At 35.6% G+C, this 26,623-nt stretch overlaps 1 pseudogene; it reads right to left on the bottom strand.

Moving 5' to 3' along the window:
• Positions 1–26,623, bottom strand: part of LOC138815289 (leucine-rich repeat-containing protein 14B-like) — a 126,276-nt pseudogene that overhangs the window by 24,710 nt on the left and 74,943 nt on the right.

Below are 26,623 nucleotides of genomic sequence, written 5' to 3'. Positions count from 1 at the left end.
AAGCCTTTTTATTTGAGAGATGAGAAATAATTTTCTTCTCAAATGCACATTTGCAAAAGATTTTGGAATGTTGTCTCTAGTGATTTTGACTTTTTTAGGAGATGAATAATGATGAAATTATATTTTATTCAGGGTTCAGAAATCTATCAAACATTTTTGGTTTGCATAAATAAACAAATGGTTAACATTCTATTTTAAAATAAAACAAAATATTCTCTTTTGGTAAAGTTTCCCATAGAAACCTAAGAAAAATAAAATAAATAAATGAGAACATCACTGAGGCTTTGCTCCGAATGATTTACAGTATCCAAAAGTTTTCACTTGCTTTGTGCTAATATTGTCCATGACCATTACATGGGTTTTCAGGAAAAGCTATTATCCATTATGTATACCATTCATAATTGACTCATAGCTCTTACCAGCATGCTGTTGAAATTCTTTTCACTTACTATTTTGGGAACAAAGAAAAACTCAAGGGATTTTTATGCAAAATTTGTAGTATTTCCCCCATTTCAGAGTCCAGGAAGGCAATGTAAACTTTTATGACTCTCCTGAGTCTCAAATTATTCTGCTTTAAATATTCCCTGTATGAGAAATAAAAAGAAGCAATCTATATGTGTGAACTATTTTTAATGTCAGTTTAAACAGATGTTTATCCAAACAAGTCATACAAATCATCATCATTAGTCTTTGAGAGTATGTTCGCCATCATTATCAGGGAAGGCAAGTAAAATTATCTTAAGATATTATTGCTGTTAAGATGGCTATTATAAAAAAAAGATAAGAAAACAGATGAGAGGAGTAAAAACAACTATTTTCAATCAGATAGAGAATTCAGAACCTAGATCTCAGAACCTTTGTGCTCTCTTGAGGGTAATTCAAAATAGTGCAATAACTATGGAAACCAGTATGAAGATGCCTCATAAAACTAAAAATAAAACTTCTATATGATTAGTAATTCTACATTTGGATATATATCTAATAGATTAAAATCAGGATCCCATCAAAGACCTTGGAGTCAAAGCAGACACTCTGAAAACATTACAGGATGGAGTAGAAATAAACCCTAGGTCTCCGTTGCACAGGCCGAAATTTTTTTAATAGAGATCCAGAAACACAACAAATCAAAGAAAGGTTGGACAAATGGGATTGCATGAAATTGAAGAGCTTCTCCATGGCAAAGGACATAGCTAGCAAGATCAATAGAATACCGACGTATTGGGAGAAATCTTCACTAGCCATACATCGGTCAAGGGTCTCATATCTAAAACATACCTTGAACTCAAAAAAATTAAATCCCCCAACAACAAATCTTCAAAGAAACAAGTGGGCTAAAGACTTAAAGAGAAACTTCTCTGAAGAGGAAAGAAGGATGGCCAATAGACACATGAAGAAATGCTTAACCTCCCTAGCCATAAAGAAATGCAGGAGCTGGGAAGGTTGCTCAGTGGTAGAGCGCTTGCCTTGCATGTATGAGGCCCGGAGTTCGATTCCTCGGCACCACATAAGCAAAAAGAAAAAAAAGCCGGAGGTGGTGCTGTGGTTCAAGTGGTAGAACGCAAGCCTTGAGCTGAAGAGCTGAGGGACAGCGCCCAGGCTCAGAGTTCAGGCCCCACGACCAGACCCCCCCAAAAAGAAATGCAAATCAAAACAACATTGAGATACCACCACACTACAGTTAGAATGGCTAAAATCAAGAAGTCTAATAATAACAGATGCTGGAGGGGATGTAGACAGAAGGGAACCTTAAGTCATTGTTGGTGGGAGTGTAAACTTGTTCAACCACTTTGGAAAGCAGTATGGAGATTCCTCAAAAGACTCCACAGAGAACTCCCCTATGACCCAGCAATCCCACTTTTGGGCATTTACCCAAATGTTTATGAACAACACCACACTAAAGCTACCAGCACGACTATGTTTATTGCAGCATTATTTACTATAGCTAAGATATGGAACCAACCCAGATGCCCCTCAGTAGATGAATGGTTCAAGAAAATGTGGTATATATACACAATGGAATTCTCTGCCTCCATCAGAAAGAATGGCATTGCCCCATTTGTTAGGAAATGGAAATATTGGAACAAATTATATTAAGAGAAGTAATGCCGGCCCAAAGAAACATAGGTCCCATGGATTCCCTTATTTGCAATATCTAGTATATGTCTGAGTCAAGCAGAAAAGGTCAGATAAGGTGATGTTAGGGAAATGAACACTAAGATATGTATTCAAATGTTTTTTTTCTTTCATGCGATTTTTTCTAACACATTTATAAGATTATTTCTTTGTTGCTATGTATGTCCCTCCACTACAGTATAACCCTGCTTTCACTGTACTTGATGTCGGTATAATTTGTGTAGGGGAAGGGGAAAACAAATTGTTTAAATAGGGATACAGGTGGACCCATTGCAACAATGAGATGTACAAATCGTTATGTCTAAAACGAACTTTACAAACTTGGTGCGGGGGAGTGGGAGGAGGATTGGGTGCGAGGGAAGGGGTAGGATGTGAAGGGATGGGAAGGGGAAACAAAGGAGGAGGCTACAAGAGGCTACAATGCTTGATAAAAAATGTACTCATGGGCTGGGAAGGTGGCTCAGTGGTAGAGCGCTTACCTTCCAAGCATGAGGCCCTGGGTTCGATTCCTCAGCACCACATAAGCAAAAAGAAAAAAAAATGGAAGTGGTGCTCTGGTTCAAGTGGTAGAGTTCTAGCCTTGAGCTTGACTGGACACCCCCCCAAAAGAAAAGAAAAGAAAAGAAATGTACTCATTATCTTTCCCATGTAATTCTAACCCTCTGTACAGTATTTTCACAATAAAAATATATAAATAAATAAATACATAAATAAATAAAATAAAATCAGGATCCCAAATAGACATCAATATTTCATATTTTTTGCAAAATTATTCACAATAGCCAATATAATGAACCAAACCAAGCATTCCCCAATAGATGAATGCAGAAAGTACAGTATGTACATACAAAGGGATATAAATGAGCCCTAAAAAATTCTGCTACAGAAAAGGTCAAAAGCTATGCACATGTGGCCATAGAAGATGACCCTAAGTGAAATTAACCCCAAGATGGGGACAAAAGTGGTTTTTTCTTTCTCACTGTTGTTTTTAATTTACTAGGTGATTTTTTTGTATGTTCTTCCCATCATGGTATAACCCCTGTTGAAACTCTATTTGATTTCAGTGCTCTGCATCTTCTAATGTGGGGAGTGGAAGGGAAATAACAAAGTGCTGAAACAAGGATACAGTTTGACCCATTGTAACAATGAGATGTACAAGACACTTTGTTGAAAATGAACTTTACAACTCTGTACAACTTCGGTGTCGGGGAGAGGGAGGAGTTCGGGAGATGGGGAAGGAAGGAATAGTAGGGGAAAAACAAAGAATAAGTAACAATGCTCCATAGGAAATGTATTCATTACCTTATTCATGTAACCATAGCCCCTCTGTAGAGTATCTTTACAATAAAAAAATAAGTTCTGCTACTTTCCCCAAAAGGTGTGAACTGGAGGACTTTATGTTAAGTGAAATAAGCCAGTCACAGAAGAATGCCTACGAGATTTGGCTTCTTTGAGGTATCTATAATGATCAAACCTACAGAGACAGGGAACATAGTGGTGGTTTCCAACAACTGAGGGGAAGGGGAAAGTGGAAAGTTGCTTGATGAGAATAATGATTGGGATTTTTTTTCTTGTGACTATCCTGGGACTTTAACTCAAGGCCTGGATGCTATTTTGCTCAAGTTTAATGCTCTACCATTTGAGCCACATCTCCAATTCCAAATTTCTTAGTACTTAATTAGAGATGAGTTCTATGGGCTTTCTTGCCAGGGCTCACTTCGTACGAAGATCTTTAGATCTCAGCCTCCTGAGTAGCAAATATTACAGGCATGAGCCACTGGTGCCCAGTAACAAAAAAACTTTATGTTGGATAAGTATGTTCTGGAGATTGGTTTACAATATGGTGCTTGTAGTTAACAATTAAATATTGCATATGCCAAAATTTAAGATGTTTAGATTTCATAGCAAGAGTTTTTGCTACAAAAGAAATTTTGGGTTGGATATGTCTATTACCAGGAGGGAAAAAGGAGCAAATTATTCTTTAATCTGTTTATATTATCTCCAAAGGATCATGACCTAAAAGCCCAAAAGCTTTGTCTGCATTTAGCAGGTGACAGTGGTAATCATTTCTACTAGACATTGAATCAGTAATGTTGAGTAGAAATCTAGAGTGGGAAAGTTAATGTTTATGGCTTTTGAAGTTCTCAGTTCCTGGAAATTTCCATACTGATTACAAACAAGTGAGGAGAAATAGGTGAAATTAATCCACACAAATATACTCTAAAACATATAGTGGTCCTGCAAATTACACACTCTCAAACATATTTCTCATCAATTTCTGAAAACCACTCACAAAATTCTCAAGTAGAGAGAAAACTTTTGAAAGAATTTTATATTTAAAATGCTAATTGGAGTCATATACTGCTTTTTTGATTGGGAATTTAGTTTGTCAGGTGGCATTATATTTCTTCTAGAGTTAATGAGGTTTATAAAAAGATGAGGCAAAGTAAGAATGTTCCTAAACATTGCAAAGATACATTCATTTCCCTGTCCTGAATAAGAATCAATTTTCAATACCCAAGATACCTTCTTTTATGACCTTTATAGAATTATAAATATCAGAACATGCCCTTTTTAATTGTCCAAATTTCTGACAGGAAAATATCTAAATTATTTACCGTCAGCTTTCTTAATTTTGTACTCTTATCTCTAAGCCCAGTGCTTGACATGTAAGTGTCTAATAATTGTTAGATGAGAGGGAAGGTATTCTTAGAAAAATTCAGTCCTTTTGATCAAAGATATAGCCTCTGTCAGTATTGTTACCTTGTCACCATAAGGTATTCATTAACAACTTTTGTCAATGTAGGAGAAAATCTTGTCAAAGTAACGATGTTTTATAACAAAGGCAAGGCTTGCCATGAAAAATTTTAACTTGGGAAATGAAATCAGTATTAATCAGTGAAAAACATTATATTTTCATCTCTGTCACTATAGTAGCAACTGGATTTCTGCTTGTTTTGATCTCTATCCTTTATCTTCTATCTTTTATCTTCGATCCTTTATCTCTGCTCTTTCAAAACTAGGATTGAGAAGGAGTTCATGTCTAAGGAGGGGGATAGAAGAGTAAGATAGAGTAGAAAGGAGGAAAAAATTACTGTAGAATATTAATTGATTTCAGTATAATGCTGCCCATTTAGGAAGTATATATGGTTACTTATTTTTATCCGAACATATGAAAATACTAAGATGGTCTCAGTAAAAATAGCACTTAAACCAAAATTACACCAAAGCCTAGTGTTTACACCAGGTGGTCACAACAGTTCAGGAGAATTGAGCATCAGCAATTGCACATCATAACGAAGGATGACAGGTTGTGTTCAAGATGAAAAAGGACTCAAATGACCCAAGAAAGTATTAATGATGATAACTCAGTTTTTCTCTACCACCTTGGAGACAACTCTAGAAGATCTTAATAATATTAAAAAATAATAATAAACATATAGAAGTATAACAATATTAACAATACAGATCGATATCTTAAGATGCACAATGGATTATGGTTAACCTTGTCATCATTTAAAAGTACAACTTACAACATAACTATGCAGATAAAATGATTAGTGTAACTGACTGTGGAATGCATCATTTTAGTTGTAGACCCTGAACCACAAAGATATTTTGAATTGTGGTCACTTTTGTAGTCATGTTTGTAATATTTGTGATGTTATTCTGGATACATAAAAGGCAAATAAATGTTTTAATACTATTAGTAAGAAATATTTTCAGAGACAGAGATGAAAGAAGAGGAGAAAGCTGAGGAGAGAAATTCAAAGATGTTGAAGTAAAAACCTTGTGTATTTAAACTTAAGTTAGAAATATTAGGCAGAATTCATGATTGCTATTTTCCCCTCTAAGGAAAAATGCAGCTGTTTTTAAGGCTTGGGAGTATGACAAATCAGATGCAATGAACATGGAGAATTCCAAATTGTCATATAAAAATGTGCTCCTAAATGGAACCAGAGCTCCTTGGGAAAATGGTTGGTTCTTTGTGTAGGACAGGAAGTATTCTTTCAGTATGAACATCTGATGTATTTTTGTATCAGAAAGCAAGAAACAAAAACTAATGAGGTTATGTCAAAAATAGGATGCAAAAATCTAGGTGCCAGTGGCTCATGCCTATAATCCTAGCTATTCAGGAGGTTGAGATCTCAGGTTTGAAGTCAGCCAGGGTAGGACTCTGATCTCTGGCCAACCACCAGAAAACCAGAAGGTAATGATATTGTTCAAAACATGTTTAGCTGACTTAACTGTAACATCTCCATACATCACTTTATAATAATAATAAAAGTGCACAAAAGGAAAATAAAGTAAAACTAAAAAGAATAAAATTGCAATGTAATATAAGTTGCTTCTGTTGGTACTTAAAAGGAGGCAGAGGAACAAAAATGAAAATCACATACCAAACTCATTGAAATATGTATGTCATTGTTAAAACATCAACTCATTATTTTAACTATTAGTAACTTTAAAAAAAGTTAAGCAATTATCCTATATTTACTTACAAATGTTATTTCAGATAACTATAAAGAAATAAATTATAAAGGAATACAGAAAGATTCCAGTTAGTTAATTGTGAAGGATAAAAAAAAGTCATATTTAAACACTAAGTAATGATGATCAATATATGCCAGAACTTTTAGCTAAAATCTTGATGTAGAGCTTTACAATGAAAGGAATCAAGTTGGCAAATCCTTGAATTCACTGATGGTCTCAGCACCAGTAACTTCTGGCATAATATATTACTAAAGCAATAGCACCTCCTATTATTTATCCTTAAGAGCACTTTCTCCTTCAAATAATGAATCTGATTCACTTCAGTATTTAGTGCTCATTTCCAATCAATGGGAAATACTTTAGTACAAGTCAATTGCCATAGGAGGAAATAACCACGTGCATTTGCAGATATTCAAGAAAATAATTGACTAATTTCTATAATAAGCTAAAAACATAAAGGAAGAGAGTGAAAGAAAGAGCATGAGATTTTAAGACAACTTAAAAGACCAACAAATAGGAGCAATACAAGATAAACTCAGATATACAAGAAGCATAGATACAAAAATGATGGTCCAAGGCAGGCCCCGAGAGAAAATGGAAACGGGTGACTCTCTCCAAAAAATAACGAAGGCAAAAGAAGGGCTTGGGACATGTCTCAAGTAGGAGATCACCTGCCGAGCAGCTATAAAACCCTGGATTCAAATTCCAGTATAAGCAAACAAACAAAAAAGAAAGACCAATAAATATCAGCAGATTGATTTTTATGCTTATTTCCCAAAACAAAATGAAATAAAACAATGGTAATGATAATTTGGAAATGGGCTCCTAATTGAAATATAACAAAGACTCACTAATTTGGGTAGCTGTGATAATACTCCTTTGTCAGAGACATCTTGAAATGTTAAAACATGGAATAACATGATTTTGCTATTGCTTTAAAATATTCAAGGAGAAAGAGAGTAGGAAGAAATAAAATAATTTTGGAAACATGTTGATGGGGGTTTCAGGTAGTGAATGGGTGTTAGAAATGTTATACTTCGCTATACTTTTGTCTGGAAAATGTTACAATAATTCTTAAAAGTTTCACTTTTTGGTAAGTTGTGCCATCAAGTTACATAGAAGAGAAACATATTTAAAAATATGGATTGCTAAAGTTTATAGTTGAATCCAAGTTTAAAGAAGAAATTAAGTCATTTGGTTTAAACAATAAACAATCTGCCACAAACTGGTATCCTTTACTGATGTGGTGAGACTATCACAAACCTTGGAAGATGTCAAAATAAGTCCAAACATGATGAAGAGAGTAAGTCTTATAGTGTAGCTCTGGTCTTAGTCTGGTGTAAAATCATAAAATGTTAACACATGGTGCTGATATGTTTTAATAAATTTAATTGTATACTTCGTAACACATTTTGTAAGTCATTGAATTTGTGGGACCTTTGCTGTGCAAAGATTTGATGTATTAAAAGAATCAGTTATGTTAAATTATAATTGCAATGTTGTATAGAAATACTCAAATCTGCTGGGCGCCAGTGGCTCACGCCTGTAATCCTAGCAAATGAGCTGGCTGCGATCTGAGGATCACAGTTCAAAGCCAGCCCGGGCAGGAAAGTCTATGAGACTCATCTCCAATTAACCACTAGAAAACTGGAAGTCGCGTTGTGGCTCATGTGGTAGAGCACTCTCCTTGAGCTGAAGAGCTGAGGGACAGCATCCCAAGCCCAGAATTCAAGCCCCATGACTGACAAAAATAAAAATTAAAAAATAAACTAAATAAATAACGATATACTCACATCTGTAATCAATGGTTAGATGCTCAGAAAAATATTTGTTTCTAAACTTTCAAAAGATTCATAAGATTTTCATTAGATGAACAAAAGGACCTTAGTGAATTTTTGAATTATTTAGCACTTACTTGGCATTTAAAAATCCTGTCAAAATTAGTATTCAGAAATTTAAAGCTTTATGTTATATTTTTTATTAAAGAAGAAAAAAATCCATCCTATGAAAATTGAAACACACTATGTTTATTTTAAGATGCTTTCTTTGTTCAGGATTTTATGAACTTTTTAGAATTCTAGGATCTTTCATTTGCATATTGAAAAGGAATCATGACACTTCACATTTGTCATGACTGATATAAGTTGATTTGATTATTTGCTGTTTAAAATAGAGGAGGTTGTGTGTTTGTGTAATGTACATTCACATAATCATTTTCGTAATGAAACAATTGTATTTGCAATACATACCTCTTGGTGAATAAATCTGATCAGGACACTACTTAAGACAGACGTCATTGAGATATGCCCTAGAGCAATGTATCTCCTGAGACAATAAAGATAATGATTACAGGACTAAATGTTCATATTTTAATTAATTAATTTTAATTTAAAAATTATTTTTACATAGCTAGTCACATCTTTTTTTTTTTTGAAAGAATTCTGTTATATAACTGCAGTCTGAAGTTCTGTGCATTTGACATTTCAGGTATTCTACAAATTGAATATGAAGATTTCATTTATTTTTCCCAATAATATATCAACCAGGAGATGTCTGTTCAGAAAGAGATCATTGTCTTCAGTGGTTCTGGGTAGATGGCAGAGGAGAAGCTGGAGGCTAAACAAGCTCTCGCATGTAAAGCAGGTTTAGTGTTCCAGTGAACAGTCTTAAGCCAAGGAATCACACCAAGTGTGCCACTACAGTACAGAGACTTTGGCCAGAGAGGGAAAATCCAAGGAAGGAAACAGACCTGAGCAAATGCCAGAAGCCGCAGCTGCAGTGACGGCAGAGGTGGCAGCGTCCGTAGCCACCATACTTGCAACACAGCGAGTATGGGACCTAGGTGCCAGACGCAGTGGGCATGCAGATTCTACTCAACACCAGCAAGAACTGACAAGGAGAAGACATCTTCATCCTGCAGATCTCAGAAGAGAGACAACCCAGGAACCAAGACTCTGGCGTGAGTAGAAGCATGACATCCTCACTCCTTCTCAGGGAGCAGAGGAGGGAAGGCCACCCCTCCCCATCCCCACTACCAGAGATCTCCATCTTTGATACTGACAAAAGGCTGGCTGGGCAGCTAGCTCCAACTCAGGACTTGGAAGAAAACAAAAGATTGATTTAGCAGGTCACAGGAACCTAACCTGACTTGGCAGGCTCAGCAACACCCAGGGAAAATTCACCCAGCCCAGGCAGAAAAAGCTCCACCCATACAGGAGTGGTTTTGTTCACTGGGTAAATAGAGCCAGAGACAGCCCCTTCCTACAGCAGCCTTGACAATCAATGGAAATTCAGTAAACATAAAGCATGAGAATGGCTCCAGGATGGGCTCTGTGAGTGTCTCAGAAGCTAGCCCCTCAGGGAAAAGCTACAGTTTGCTGAAAGGCCTCAACTCTACCCAGAACCTAGCCTCATCAAAGCATCTCCAAAATAGAGGAAACAGCCATCTCCCTCTTTTGTGATACTCAAAGCAGATCTCCTCCCAGAGAACTACCCTAGGAGGAGGATCACAAAATCTTGGATAAAGCAGAGCAATTTTCTGCTTACCCAAACAAACTGACTTAAGAAACCAATCAATCCACAGGAAAATCAAACACCATAATCAGATCAGAGACTCCAACAAGAGACTGGTTATGGACACAAGGGACATACAGGATCTTCCCATGCCCCTCAAAAATATCAAAGAACTCTTTTATTGTACCTGTTTTTAAAAAAAACTTTTTTAACTTTTCTTAATTTTTAATTTTTAACTTAAAAATTGTTTTCTATTAAACTTTTTTTTCTTCCTCATAATTTTTATTTTAGGGGAATATGTGTGTGGGTGTTTTTGTTCATATAGGTTTACTAATGTTTTGATCCTTTATTTTCTTTCTTTCTCATTCTTTTCACATTCTCTTCTCTTTTGTTCATTTTTGCGTGATTTAATTGCTGTTCTGCTCACCCTCAAATATACCCGTGGTTGATTAGACTTAAATTCCTTAATAGCAGTACTACCTCTTTATACCTATATACTATTTTAAGCATTTTTATTTTTTAGGTTTTCAGGTCTTCTTCCTATCCCTCCACCTTTCTCATCCTATCCCCGTTCTTCTCGGTATATTACATTTCTAATTTTGCAGAATTTTAAAGTGTTTCACTTTTTAATTATAATTCTTGTTTTTCTTCTCTCTTTTTTCTTTTTCTTCTTTTTTTCTCTTTCTCTACTATCATTCTATCCAATCTATTTCCCTCTTTGAGAGTAGGACTTAGTTAATTCAACACTCCCTTTATCTTTCCACAGCCCTCTATTCCTATTTTTACCCACATCTTACCCTAAACCTAATAATTTCTGGTTTGCCAAATTCTTCTTTGCTGTTCGTAGTCCATTAATACACAGTTGTTTAATGTTGAATAAATATATCTGTTGAACTAGATTGTATCTGCAGACTTTTGACTGTTCAACTACACACTTTGGTTGATGCTTGCATTAAGATGGTATTCTAGCACAAAACTGGTGTTACTTTCATCCCAAATGGGCAGAAGAAGACGGAAAAACAAAAGAAAAATGGCAAGTCCTGGTATCTCAAGTCCCACTCATGAAAATCAGGGGACAGAACAGACAATGAATTATCCAGAGGAGAGCTCCCATAAAGCTCTACATACACTACTGGTAAACATGGTAAATGAAAAGATTAAAACCTGCAAAAGACACAGTGTGAGCGTGATAAGGAGAGAGGAGGCAAACCAAAGATAAATACTGGAATATCATGAGCTTGAGGAAGCTACTCAAAGATTGATACAGGAATTGCATGAGCAGCTTGAGAACACTCAAAGAGAAATAAAGGAATGGCGTGAACAGGCTGAGATCAGTCAAAGAGACAGGAATTGCATCAGCTGGCTGAGGACAGACAAAGAGAAAGTCAGGAATGCTGTGAGAATACTCAGAACACTGAAAGAGAACTACAGGAATTGCATGAACTGAGGAAGCTAATCAAAGAGTAATAAAGGAATAGAGAGAGCAGGATGAGAATACACAAAGATCACTAAAGACATTCATGGAATCCATGAATAGAGAGCTGAAAGAAGTCAGGGAGTCCACAAAGGGAATGCTGAATGGAAAACAACAGAAGGAATGGGAGTCAAGGAAACCATAACCAATCAACTAAGTGATTTGAGAATAAACACTGAACACCAAATTAAGGAAGTAAAGTTCATACAAGATGTAAAACAAAGCCCCAACAAAGAATTTGAAGCCATCAAAGCCGACCAAATAGAAGGAAAAGAAATATAAAAACAAAGTTGAAAGTCTTGATAGTAGGCTAGACCATGCAGAAGATCGAATATCAGGGATTGAAGACAGCCTAGATATTATAGAGAAAGAACATACAACCGTACAAGACAAATCCATGAAATATGATAGATCTATCCAAAACTTGGCAGACACCATCAGAAGGCCTAATCTGAGAATAATGGGTGTAGAGGAGCACTTAGAGACAGAAGTTAATGGTCTAGGAAATTTTTTAACAAAATCTTAGCAGAGAACTTCCCAAACATGCAAAAAAATAGGCCTATTCAGATACAATTAGCTTTTAGAACTCCAAATAGACAAGACCAGAATAGGACATCCCACCATCACAGTATAATCCACACAGGATCAATTCAGACCAAGGAAAAGATCCTTAAAGCTGTCAAGGAGAAAATATTAATCATATATAAAGGGAAATCAGTCAGAATCACCTGAGATTTCTCAGCAGACACAATTAAAGCAAGAAGAGCCTGGAATGATGTATGCCATGGCCTAAAGACAAACAATTATCAACCAAGAATACTGTATCCAGCTAAACTTTCCTTCATAACCAAAGGTCAAACAAAAACCTTCCATAGCAAAGAAAAATTGAAACAATATATATCCAACAAACCAGTCCTACAAAAATTCTTAAAGATGTCCTACACATAGAAAACCAGCAACTCCGCAATAAAGGCCAAGAAATCGCCCCTAAACTGAGAATCCAAGAATCATAGGAAGAACCCAGTTGCTGCAGCACACAAGAAGGTGGATAACATGGCACAAACTCCCAAATACCTCTCATTCCTATCTCTCAACGTTGAAGGACTTAACTCTCCAATTAAGCGACCTAGACTGTCTAGTTGGATTAAAAATCAAGATCCTTCTATCAGCTGCCTTCAGGAGTCACACCTTGCCCATAAAAACAAACACATTTTCAAGAAGAAAGGCTGGAACAAATTCTACCAAGCAAACGGCCCCCATAAACAGGCGGGAGTTGCAATCCTAATATCAGATAAAATAGACTTCAAATTAAAATTATTGAGAAGGGATAAAATATGTCACTACATACAAATTAATGGATCTCTCTTTCAGGAGGATATTACAATTCTAAATCTCTATTCACCGAACAACGGAGCACCAATAGTTAGCCACTACTTTCCCTCAAATCCCACATAGATCCAAAGATATTAATTGGGGATTTTAACACACCACGCTCCCCACTAGATAGATTAACTCGGCAAAAACTCAACAGAGAAACCACAAATCTAAATAACTGCATATGTCAACTAGATTTAACAGACATCTACCTTATATTTCATTCAGGCAGCATCCAAATACACATTTGTCTCAGCAACATATGGAATATTTTCTAAAATAGACCACTTTTTGGGTCAGAAAGAAAACTTGTCCAAATTCAGAAACCTTGAAATTATACCTTGGATTCTCTCAGACCACAAGGGTATAAAATTAGAACTCAACACCAAAAACCACCAAAGTCCTGTAACACATGGAGGCAGAACAACACACTGCTGAATCATGAGTGGGTCATGGAAGAGATTAGAAACGAAATTCAAAGGTTCAAGATATTGAACAAAAATGAACACAAAAATTAACAGCACCTATGGGACACAGCAAAGGCAGTACTCAGAGGCAAGTTTATAGCTCTTCGTTCCTACATCAACAAATTGGAGAGATCTGAAACTAATAGTTTAATGACACATCTGAACCTCCTTGAAAAAGAGCAGCAAGATAAACCCCAATCCAGTAGATGGAAAGAAATAATTAAAATTAAATCAGAATAAAATAAATTAGGATTAGAAAAAAAAACATATATAGGATCAACATAACAAAGAGGTGGTTCTTCGAAAAAATTAACAAAATTTACAGATCCTTATCAAATCTTATCAGAAAAAGAAGAGAACCCACCCAGAAACATCACCACAGAAACAACCAAGATTCAGAATATTATAAGGGAATACTTCTCAAAACTTTATGCTAATAAGTGCGACAACTTGTCAGAAATGGACCTTTTTCTAGCGAATATTGACATGCCAAAAGAAAGCCAAGAAGATTTAAACCATCTTAACAGGCCCATATCAAGCATTGAAATAGAAACAACAATAAGAAACTTCCCAGCTAAGAAAAACCCATAACCAGATGGTTTTCAGCAGAATTCACACCAAGCAGAGCTCACACCAATACTGCCCCAACACTTCAATGAAATTGAAAAAGAAAGCTCACTACCAAACTCATTCTATGATGCCATCATACCCTCATCCCCATACCAGGCAGGGACTCATCAAAAAAAGAGAACTATAGGCAGTTTTCTTTGATGAACATTGATGCAAAACTTCTCAACAATATTTTGGCCAATCGACATCAACAATTCATCCAAAAAATCATACTATGAAACAGGATTCATTTCAGGGATGCAAAGCTGGTTCAATATAGGCACATCAATTAATATAATTCATCACATAAACAAAAGAAAGCATAACAACCACAACGTTACCTCAATAGATGCAGAAAAACCATTTGACAAGAGCCAACACCCCTTTATGATGAAGGTTCTGGAAAAATTAGGAATCCATGGAACATTCCTCAATACAGTAAAGGCTGTATATGACAAACCTACAGCCAGCATTATACTTAATGGTGAAAAACTAAAGCAATTTCGTCTTAACTCTGGAACAAAACAAGGAATTCCACTCGCTCCACGTCTCTTCAAACTACTATTAGAATGCCTAGATACAGCAATAAGACAAGAGCAAATATAAATGGGATCTAAATAGAGAAAGAATAAGTTAAACTCTCCCTTTTTGCAGGTGACATGATCTTGTATTTAAAGAATCACACAGATTCCACTACCAAATTACTCAAACTTATTCAAAAGTTTGGCAAAATAGCAGGGTATAAAACTAACCCTCAAAAATCAATGGCTTTTCTGTATGCCAAAAATGAGAAAAGTGTGGCTGAAATTAGGAATGCAACTCCATTAGTAAAAGCCCCACAAAAAATAAATTACCTAGGAATTAACTTAACCAAAGAAATTAAGGACCTCTATGATGAGAACTTTAAAAACCTGAAAAAGGAAATCAAAACAGAACCTAGAAAGTGCTAAAAAAACTCCCATGCCCCTGGATTGGAAAGATCAACATCATGAAAATGGCAATACTTCCCAAGGCTATCTACAAATTCAATGCAATACCTATCAAAATTCCAACCTCACTCTTCAAGGAAATAGAAGAGGCAATCCAAAAATTCATATGGAACAATAAAAGACCCCGAATAGCAAAAACGCTCCTCAACGGAAAGAACACTGCTGGAGGAATATCAATACCAAATTTCAAACTCTACTACAAAGCCATAGTAGTACAAACAGCTTGGTATTGGCACAAGAACAGACCTCAGGATCAATGGAATAGAATTGAAAACCCAGAAATGAACCTACAGACCTATAGCCATCTAATCTTCGATAAGGGAGCTAAAAAAAATAGAATGGAAGAAAGACAGCCACTTCAGTAAATGGTGCTGGAAAAAAAATGGTTAACTACTTGTAGAAAACTAAAGCTAGATACTTATATATCACCCGGCCCGAGAATCAATTCCAAATGGATCAAAGACCTCAGAGTTAAAGCAGACACTCTGAAAACATTTCTGGATGGAATAGAGGACAAACCCTAGGTCTCCTTGGCACAGGCAGAAATTTTCTTAATAGAGACCCAGAAACTCAACAAATAAAAGAAAGATTGGACAAATGGGGTTGTATGAAATTGCAGAGCTTCTGTATGGCAAAGGACATAGCTAGCAAGATCAATAGAAACCCCCGGTTTGGGAGAAGACCTTCACTAGCCACACAACAGACAAGGGTCTCATATCTAAAATATAGCTTGAAATCAAAAAATTAAATCCCCCAACAACAAATCTTCAAAGAAACAACTGCCTAATAAATAAGTGGGCTGAAGACTTAAAGAGAAACTGCTCTGAAGAGGAAAGAGGATTTCCAATAGACACAGGAAGAAAAGTTCAACCTCTCTAGCCATAAAAGAAATGCAAATCAAAACAACATTGAGATATCACCGCACCCCAGTTAGAATGGCTATAACCAAGAACTCTAATAACAACAGATGCTGGAGGGGATGTGGACAGATGGGAACCTTACTGCATTGTTGATTGGAGTGTAAACTTGTTCAACCACTTTGGAAAGCAGTATGGATATTCCTGAAAAGACTCCACATAGAGCTCCCCTATGACCCAGCAGTCCCACTTTTGGGCATTTACCCAAATGATCACCAACAAGACCACACTAAAGCTATCAGCACGACTATGTTTATTTCAGCATTATTTACCATTGCTAAGATATGGAACCAACCCAGATGCCCCTCAGTAGCTGAATGGATCAAGAAAATGCCATATATATACACAATTGAATTCTCTGCCTCCATCAGAAAGAATGACATTGCCTCATTTGTTAGGAAATGGAAAGACTTGGAAAAAATTACATTAAGTGAAGTAATCTAGGCACAAAGAAACAAAGGTCCCATAGTTTCCCTTATTTGCAATAACTAGTATATGTCTGAGTGAAGCAGAAAAGGTCAGTTATGTTGATGTTAGGGCAATGAAACCTAAGATATATATTCAATTTTTTTCTTTCATGTGATTGTTTCTAACATATTTGTAAGATGATTTCTTTGTTGCTTTGTATGTCACTCCCCCATACTATAACCCCTGCTTTCACTGTATTTGATGTTGGTATAATTTGTGGAAGGGAAGGGAACAAACAAATCGTTTAAATAGAGATACAGTTTGACCCATTGCAACAATGAAATGTACAAATCATTATATCGAAAAATTAACTTTACAATTTTGGTGATGGGGGTATAGGGAGCGGTGAATTCGGTGGAGGTGGCGGGGTGGTGGGGAGAGGATGTGAAGGGATAGGAAAGGGAAACAAAGGAGGAAGCTACAATGCTTAGTAAGAAATGTACTCATTATCTTGCCCATGTAATTGTAACCCCTCTGTACAGTATTTTCACAATAAGAAAACGAGATCATTGTCTTCTTAATCCTTAACATCTATAACATCTGTTAACATTCTTAATAGTCTATAACATCTGTTTATTCTTCTGAAAGAATGTCACTTTCAACAAAAAATGTCATCCTCAGATTGCCGGGACAGAATTCTTGCAAATGCAACCAGCAATTGATGTTTATGGCTTCCAAAATTAAGTTTGAGCCTGTTGCATTTTAGACAGTCCATGAACGAAACGTATTCAGGTTCCTGCTTTTTTTGGCATTTTCTTTTGGCATTCTCTTCCATTACCTGCCTGTAATGCTCACAGTCACAGTGCTCTTCCTCCTTTGGCTTTGAACCCACTTTCTATAGAACATGGCTGTCATTTGGACTGCATTTTAAATAGGCTTCAGATTCTTGGAACTTCTGTTTGTCCTAGATGTCTAGCCTTAGAATAACAAGACCATGTCTATTAGATTTTTTATGGTAGTATATTACATTATGGTCTCTAATAAGAGTAGTAAACTGGGTCTGCAAGTACTTCATGTATTTCTAGATAAATTACTTCATTCTCTGCTGTTTCAAGGTAAACAAGATTCGTCATATTATTTAGCTCTTGTCTGCCAATTTTTTTTTCTTGTCTCAAGGATCAGATGCCTTCTATGATTCAGAGTCTTCCTCTGCTGCTATTAGAATATTTCAACCATTTGGGGGGAAGGCTTTTTGTAAATTTTCACTTGCAAGGTTTTCTTCCATGTAAGTGTTAATTGAAAAATACAAGGCAGTGTTGTCAGCTTTAACAAACTCAATATAAAAAAAAGAAAAAAAGCAGACAATGTTATTTCTCAAGACTTTATGACTGTTTGTGGACTTGTTCTGAATCATTTTTATGTGACTCCTACCTCAAAAATGCAACAAAACTAGTTCCACCATCTATCCCATAATGTTCCAGAGTTTTCCTGTTGTTACCATTGATAAATGCAATGAAGGGAACAAGTGACTCATTGAAAATAAACGTAGTGCTAGGTTTCCAGACTTGGAACTATAGTCTAGGAGTTTAGATATGACACCACAGCAGGAACTTGTTCTTAGAAATAAAATACAATCCCTACTGATAAAAATATCCTATCATTTATGAACTTTGAATGCCTTTTTTGTTGCTTTTTATGAAATAATAGCATTTTTTCTGAAGGCTAGGAAATCCAAGCTCAAGGTCTCTTTTGGTTAGGACCCGGGCTCTCTGTTTCCAAGATGATATCTTGTCACTGCACTCTTCTAAGAGGGGTGCTCTATCTTCACTATAGGAGATCTAAGGGCAAGGAGGGGAGAATTCTCTTCATCAAACACATACAAGGACTTGTAATCTACTTACCTGTCAAGTACCTCCTAAAGGTAATGCCTCTTTCTAATAGGCCTTTGATGATGAAGTTTCAGTGCTAGTTCTGAGAAGACAATAATATTCTAAACATAGCAAAGCTAGGTGCCAGTGGCTCAAACCTGTAATCCTAGCTGCTCAGGAGGATTATATCTGAGGATCACAGTTCAAAGCCAGTCCGGGCAGGAAAGTCCGGGAGACTCTTATCGCCAATAAACCACTAGAAAACCGGAAGTGGAGTTGTGGCTCAAGCGGTAGAGTACTTGCCTTGAGCTGAAGAGCTGAGGGACAGCGCCCAAGCCCAGAGTTCTAGCCCCACGACCAACCAAAAACAACTGTCCTACACATAGCACAGATATTTATTGAAAATGAAGTAGTAGTTTTTTTTAATACTATCCTATACAAAGAAGAGTAGAAAATATTAGGAGTGATGTTTAGAGTTGAAGGTAACTGTCATACAGGAAGTGGACATGGTGGGAGAGGTAGAGTGGAGGAATGCTTTCTTGTTATGATTTGAAGTACCAATGAGAGTTTAACCATGTCACATGAAATATTTTATTGAGAATAAAAATATTTGAAGAAAATTTTGAGTGACAGCCAGACATTGACATTGCAGAAGAACTAAGTCTGATGTTAAAAATCAACCCATTATAAAATGGAATCTGACAGAGTAGAAATCCTAGAACCCGAGATGAATGCTAAATACTTAAAAGGACTAGATTTTAACAAGAGTATCTGCCTCTTAGTTTTCTATTGGGCCCTTCAAATTATGTAGCCAGAGTGACCAATAATAATTACTTGGATTCTAACAATTCTGATTAATTTTGACTGTTTTTGAGATATATGTAAATAGATTTATGTACTATGTGTTTTTCTTTTGTTTGGTTTCTTTCATTCAACACTGTATTTGTGAGATCCTTCCATATTCATGTATTTATTGGTAGATTATTTATACTCACACTGCATAGCACTGTTTTCAAGACTTTGTATGTTTAGAAAAAATCTGGAGTGTTTATTAAAGCAGATCTCTAGATCCACTTTCAGAACTTCTGTTTTAGCTACTCTAGGGTAAGTTTTAAGGACTGGTTTTACTAACAATGCCCATATGTGATGCTGGAATGGGGATCGTATCTTGAGAAACATTTCTATAGAGGATGCCATATAGGAATTGACTACCATGCTTTCAATAGGCATTTGGTTTGTGATTACTGTTTTCTTTCTTGAGATAAGGTCTCCCTGTTGCTTAGGTTGGCCTGGAACTCTTTATCAGAATTCCCACTTCTGCCTCTCAAGTGCTGAACTTACAGATATATACCACAATGCCCACCTTTTTCTGATCACTTTAAAAAATATTATTCATGTATTTACTTTTGGCTATACTAGTTTATTCTGATAATCTTCATTAATTCCTTTATTAAAAATAAATAGCTCATGTAGTGAGACTATGTATTATCTTATTTTAAAAAATACATTGTACAGACAAAGGATAATAATGACATCATATAGTTTTCTGAGTGCCAAGCAATAAACTCATTTTATTACCATCTCCAGTTTGCTTATGAGAAAGTAAAAAGTATAGGATGCTGAGGTTGGCAAAGTTCAAGGACATGTCCTTAAGTACCACATCTCTTCCCCTAGACATGCCATTTTATGTATGACAAGCCAGAAGTGTAATCTATATAGATATAGATCAGAAGATACAGGAGAAATCACTCTCACTGCAGAAATCTCTGCCTTGCATTCATAGAGCCAATACTCCAGCTGATGGGACAGATACAAAGTCTATACAATAAAGGATAACAGCAGGTAGGTGGGTACAAGTCAGTGAGCTCAATTTCATTTGATAAAATATACAGAAATAATTCAAAAAGAAAAGAATTGAGTCCTACAATCCACGGAGAAATTTAGTAAACAATGTGAAAGGGCCTTCAAGGCAAGGAGGATATTCTGAGTAAAATATCATATGTTCTGACAACTGAAAATAGTTCTATCTGGTTGAGACATGGGGTGAATACGGATGAATGAGTTAATGAGGTTTATAAAAAGATGAGGCAAAGTAAGAATGTTCCTAAACATTGCAAAGATACATTCATTTCCCTGTCCTGAATAAGAATCAATTTTCAATACCCAAGATACCTTCTTTTATGACCTTTATAGAATTATAAATATCAGAACATGCCCTTTTTAATTGTCCAAATTTCTGACAGGAAAATATCTAAATTATTTACCGTCAGCTTTCTTAATTTTGTACTCTTATCTCTAAGCCCAGTGCTTGACATGTAAGTGTCTAATAATTGTTAGATGAGAGGGAAGGTATTCTTAGAAAAATTCAGTCCTTTTGATCAAAGATATAGCCTCTGTCAGTATTGTTACCTTGTCACCATAAGGTATTCATTAACAACTTTTGTCAATGTAGGAGAAAATCTTGTCAAAGTAACGATGTTTTATAACAAAGGCAAGGCTTGCCATGAAAAATTTTAACTTGGGAAATGAAATCAGTATTAATCAGTGAAAAACATTATATTTTCATCTCTGTCACTATAGTAGCAACTGGATTTCTGCTTGTTTTGATCTCTATCCTTTATCTTCTATCTTTTATCTTCGATCCTTTATCTCTGCTCTTTCAAAACTAGGATTGAGAAGGAGTTCATGTCTAAGGAGGGGGATAGAAGAGTAAGATAGAGTAGAAAGGAGGAAAAAATTACTGTAGAATATTAATTGATTTCAGTATAATGCTGCCCATTTAGGAAGTATATATGGTTACTTATTTTTATCCGAACATATGAAAATACTAAGATGGTCTCAGTAAAAATAGCACTTAAACCAAAATTACACCAAAGCCTAGTGTTTACACCAGGTGGTCACAACAGTTCAGGAGAATTGAGCATCAGCAATTGCACATCATAACGAAGGATGACAGGTTGTGTTCAAGATGAAAAAGGACTCAAATGACCCAAGAAAGTATTAATGATGATAACTCAGTTTTTCTCTACCACCTTGGAGACAACTCTAGAAGATCTTAATAATATTAAAAAATAATAATAAACATATAGAAGTATAACAATATTAACAATACAGATCGATATCTTAAGATGCACAATGGATTATGGTTAACCTTGTCATCATTTAAAAGTACAACTTACAACATAACTATGCAGATAAAATGATTAGTGTAACTGACTGTGGAATGCATCATTTTAGTTGTAGACCCTGAACCACAAAGATATTTTGAATTGTGGTCACTTTTGTAGTCATGTTTGTAATATTTGTGATGTTATTCTGGATACATAAAAGGCAAATAAATGTTTTAATACTATTAGTAAGAAATATTTTCAGAGACAGAGATGAAAGAAGAGGAGAAAGCTGAGGAGAGAAATTCAAAGATGTTGAAGTAAAAACCTTGTGTATTTAAACTTAAGTTAGAAATATTAGGCAGAATTCATGATTGCTATTTTCCCCTCTAAGGAAAAATGCAGCTGTTTTTAAGGCTTGGGAGTATGACAAATCAGATGCAATGAACATGGAGAATTCCAAATTGTCATATAAAAATGTGCTCCTAAATGGAACCAGAGCTCCTTGGGAAAATGGTTGGTTCTTTGTGTAGGACAGGAAGTATTCTTTCAGTATGAACATCTGATGTATTTTTGTATCAGAAAGCAAGAAACAAAAACTAATGAGGTTATGTCAAAAATAGGATGCAAAAATCTAGGTGCCAGTGGCTCATGCCTATAATCCTAGCTATTCAGGAGGTTGAGATCTCAGGTTTGAAGTCAGCCAGGGTAGGACTCTGATCTCTGGCCAACCACCAGAAAACCAGAAGGTAATGATATTGTTCAAAACATGTTTAGCTGACTTAACTGTAACATCTCCATACATCACTTTATAATAATAATAAAAGTGCACAAAAGGAAAATAAAGTAAAACTAAAAAGAATAAAATTGCAATGTAATATAAGTTGCTTCTGTTGGTACTTAAAAGGAGGCAGAGGAACAAAAATGAAAATCACATACCAAACTCATTGAAATATGTATGTCATTGTTAAAACATCAACTCATTATTTTAACTATTAGTAACTTTAAAAAAAGTTAAGCAATTATCCTATATTTACTTACAAATGTTATTTCAGATAACTATAAAGAAATAAATTATAAAGGAATACAGAAAGATTCCAGTTAGTTAATTGTGAAGGATAAAAAAAAGTCATATTTAAACACTAAGTAATGATGATCAATATATGCCAGAACTTTTAGCTAAAATCTTGATGTAGAGCTTTACAATGAAAGGAATCAAGTTGGCAAATCCTTGAATTCACTGATGGTCTCAGCACCAGTAACTTCTGGCATAATATATTACTAAAGCAATAGCACCTCCTATTATTTATCCTTAAGAGCACTTTCTCCTTCAAATAATGAATCTGATTCACTTCAGTATTTAGTGCTCATTTCCAATCAATGGGAAATACTTTAGTACAAGTCAATTGCCATAGGAGGAAATAACCACGTGCATTTGCAGATATTCAAGAAAATAATTGACTAATTTCTATAATAAGCTAAAAACATAAAGGAAGAGAGTGAAAGAAAGAGCATGAGATTTTAAGACAACTTAAAAGACCAACAAATAGGAGCAATACAAGATAAACTCAGATATACAAGAAGCATAGATACAAAAATGATGGTCCAAGGCAGGCCCCGAGAGAAAATGGAAACGGGTGACTCTCTCCAAAAAATAACGAAGGCAAAAGAAGGGCTTGGGACATGTCTCAAGTAGGAGATCACCTGCCGAGCAGCTATAAAACCCTGGATTCAAATTCCAGTATAAGCAAACAAACAAAAAAGAAAGACCAATAAATATCAGCAGATTGATTTTTATGCTTATTTCCCAAAACAAAATGAAATAAAACAATGGTAATGATAATTTGGAAATGGGCTCCTAATTGAAATATAACAAAGACTCACTAATTTGGGTAGCTGTGATAATACTCCTTTGTCAGAGACATCTTGAAATGTTAAAACATGGAATAACATGATTTTGCTATTGCTTTAAAATATTCAAGGAGAAAGAGAGTAGGAAGAAATAAAATAATTTTGGAAACATGTTGATGGGGGTTTCAGGTAGTGAATGGGTGTTAGAAATGTTATACTTCGCTATACTTTTGTCTGGAAAATGTTACAATAATTCTTAAAAGTTTCACTTTTTGGTAAGTTGTGCCATCAAGTTACATAGAAGAGAAACATATTTAAAAATATGGATTGCTAAAGTTTATAGTTGAATCCAAGTTTAAAGAAGAAATTAAGTCATTTGGTTTAAACAATAAACAATCTGCCACAAACTGGTATCCTTTACTGATGTGGTGAGACTATCACAAACCTTGGAAGATGTCAAAATAAGTCCAAACATGATGAAGAGAGTAAGTCTTATAGTGTAGCTCTGGTCTTAGTCTGGTGTAAAATCATAAAATGTTAACACATGGTGCTGATATGTTTTAATAAATTTAATTGTATACTTCGTAACACATTTTGTAAGTCATTGAATTTGTGGGACCTTTGCTGTGCAAAGATTTGATGTATTAAAAGAATCAGTTATGTTAAATTATAATTGCAATGTTGTATAGAAATACTCAAATCTGCTGGGCGCCAGTGGCTCACGCCTGTAATCCTAGCAAATGAGCTGGCTGCGATCTGAGGATCACAGTTCAAAGCCAGCCCGGGCAGGAAAGTCTATGAGACTCATCTCCAATTAACCACTAGAAAACTGGAAGTGGCGTTGTGGCTCATGTGGTAGAGCACTCTCCTTGAGCTGAAGAGCTGAGGGACAGCATCCCAAGCCCAGAATTCAAGCCCCATGACTGACAAAAATAAAAATTAAAAAATAAACTAAATAAATAACGATATACTCACATCTGTAATCAATGGTTAGATGCTCAGAAAAATATTTGTTTCTAAACTTTCAAAAGATTCATAAGATTTTCATTAGATGAACAAAAGGACCTTAGTGAATTTTTGAATTATTTAGCACTTACTTGGCATTTAAAAATCCTGTCAAAATTAGTATTCAGAAATTTAAAGCTTTATGTTATATTTTTTATTAAAGAAGAAAAAAATCCATCCTATGAAAATTGAAACACACTATGTTTATTTTAAGATGCTTTCTTTGTTCAGGATTTTATGAACTTTTTAGAATTCTAGGATCTTTCATTTGCATATTGAAAAGGAATCATGACACTTCACATTTGTCATGACTGATATAAGTTGATTTGATTATTTGCTGTTTAAAATAGAGGAGGTTGTGTGTTTGTGTAATGTACATTCACATAATCATTTTCGTAATGAAACAATTGTATTTGCAATACATACCTCTTGGTGAATAAATCTGATCAGGACACTACTTAAGACAGACGTCATTGAGATATGCCCTAGAGCAATGTATCTCCTGAGACAATAAAGATAATGATTACAGGACTAAATGTTCATATTTTAATTAATTAATTTTAATTTAAAAATTATTTTTACATAGCTAGTCACATCTTTTTTTTTTTTGAAAGAATTCTGTTATATAACTGCAGTCTGAAGTTCTGTGCATTTGACATTTCAGGTATTCTACAAATTGAATATGAAGATTTCATTTATTTTTCCCAATAATATATCAACCAGGAGATGTCTGTTCAGAAAGAGATCATTGTCTTCAGTGGTTCTGGGTAGATGGCAGAGGAGAAGCTGGAGGCTAAACAAGCTCTCGCATGTAAAGCAGGTTTAGTGTTCCAGTGAACAGTCTTAAGCCAAGGAATCACACCAAGTGTGCCACTACAGTACAGAGACTTTGGCCAGAGAGGGAAAATCCAAGGAAGGAAACAGACCTGAGCAAATGCCAGAAGCCGCAGCTGCAGTGACGGCAGAGGTGGCAGCGTCCGTAGCCACCATACTTGCAACACAGCGAGTATGGGACCTAGGTGCCAGACGCAGTGGGCATGCAGATTCTACTCAACACCAGCAAGAACTGACAAGGAGAAGACATCTTCATCCTGCAGATCTCAGAAGAGAGACAACCCAGGAACCAAGACTCTGGCGTGAGTAGAAGCATGACATCCTCACTCCTTCTCAGGGAGCAGAGGAGGGAAGGCCACCCCTCCCCATCCCCACTACCAGAGATCTCCATCTTTGATACTGACAAAAGGCTGGCTGGGCAGCTAGCTCCAACTCAGGACTTGGAAGAAAACAAAAGATTGATTTAGCAGGTCACAGGAACCTAACCTGACTTGGCAGGCTCAGCAACACCCAGGGAAAATTCACCCAGCCCAGGCAGAAAAAGCTCCACCCATACAGGAGTGGTTTTGTTCACTGGGTAAATAGAGCCAGAGACAGCCCCTTCCTACAGCAGCCTTGACAATCAATGGAAATTCAGTAAACATAAAGCATGAGAATGGCTCCAGGATGGGCTCTGTGAGTGTCTTAGAAGCTAGCCCCTCAGGGAAAAGCTACAGTTTGCTGAAAGGCCTCAACTCTACCCAGAACCTAGCCTCATCAAAGCATCTCCAAAATAGAGGAAACAGCCATCTCCCTCTTTTGTGATACTCAAAGCAGATCTCCTCCCAGAGAACTACCCTAGGAGGAGGATCACAAAATCTTGGATAAAGCAGAGCAATTTTCTGCTTACCCAAACAAACTGACTTAAGAAACCAATCAATCCACAGGAAAATCAAACACCATAATCAGATCAGAGACTCCAACAAGAGACTGGTTATGGACACAAGGGACATACAGGATCTTCCCATGCCCCTCAAAAATATCAAAGAACTCTTTTATTGTACCTGTTTTAAAAAAAAACTTTTTTAACTTTTCTTAATTTTTAATTTTTAACTTAAAAATTGTTTTCTATTAAACTTTTTTTTCTTCCTCATAATTTTTATTTTAGGGGAATATGTGTGTGGGTGTTTTTGTTCATATAGGTTTACTAATGTTTTGATCCTTTATTTTCTTTCTTTCTCATTCTTTTCACATTCTCTTCTCTTTTGTTCATTTTTGCGTGATTTAATTGCTGTTCTGCTCACCCTCAAATATACCCGTGGTTGATTAGACTTAAATTCCTTAATAGCAGTACTACCTCTTTATACCTATATACTATTTTAAGCATTTTTATTTTTTAGGTTTTCAGGTCTTCTTCCTATCCCTCCACCTTTCTCATCCTATCCCCGTTCTTCTCGGTATATTACATTTCTAATTTTGCAGAATTTTAAAGTGTTTCACTTTTTAATTATAATTCTTGTTTTTCTTCTCTCTTTTTTCTTTTTCTTCTTTTTTTCTCTTTCTCTACTATCATTCTATCCAATCTATTTCCCTCTTTGAGA

Source organism: Dipodomys merriami, unplaced genomic scaffold (assembly GCF_024711535.1).
Source record: "Dipodomys merriami isolate MVZ:Mamm:240054 unplaced genomic scaffold, mDipMer1.0.p SCAF_634, whole genome shotgun sequence".
NCBI lineage: Eukaryota > Metazoa > Chordata > Mammalia > Rodentia > Heteromyidae > Dipodomys > Dipodomys merriami.
The sequence above is the reverse complement of the archived record's forward strand: the minus strand, read 5'-3'. Positions and strand labels throughout refer to the sequence as shown.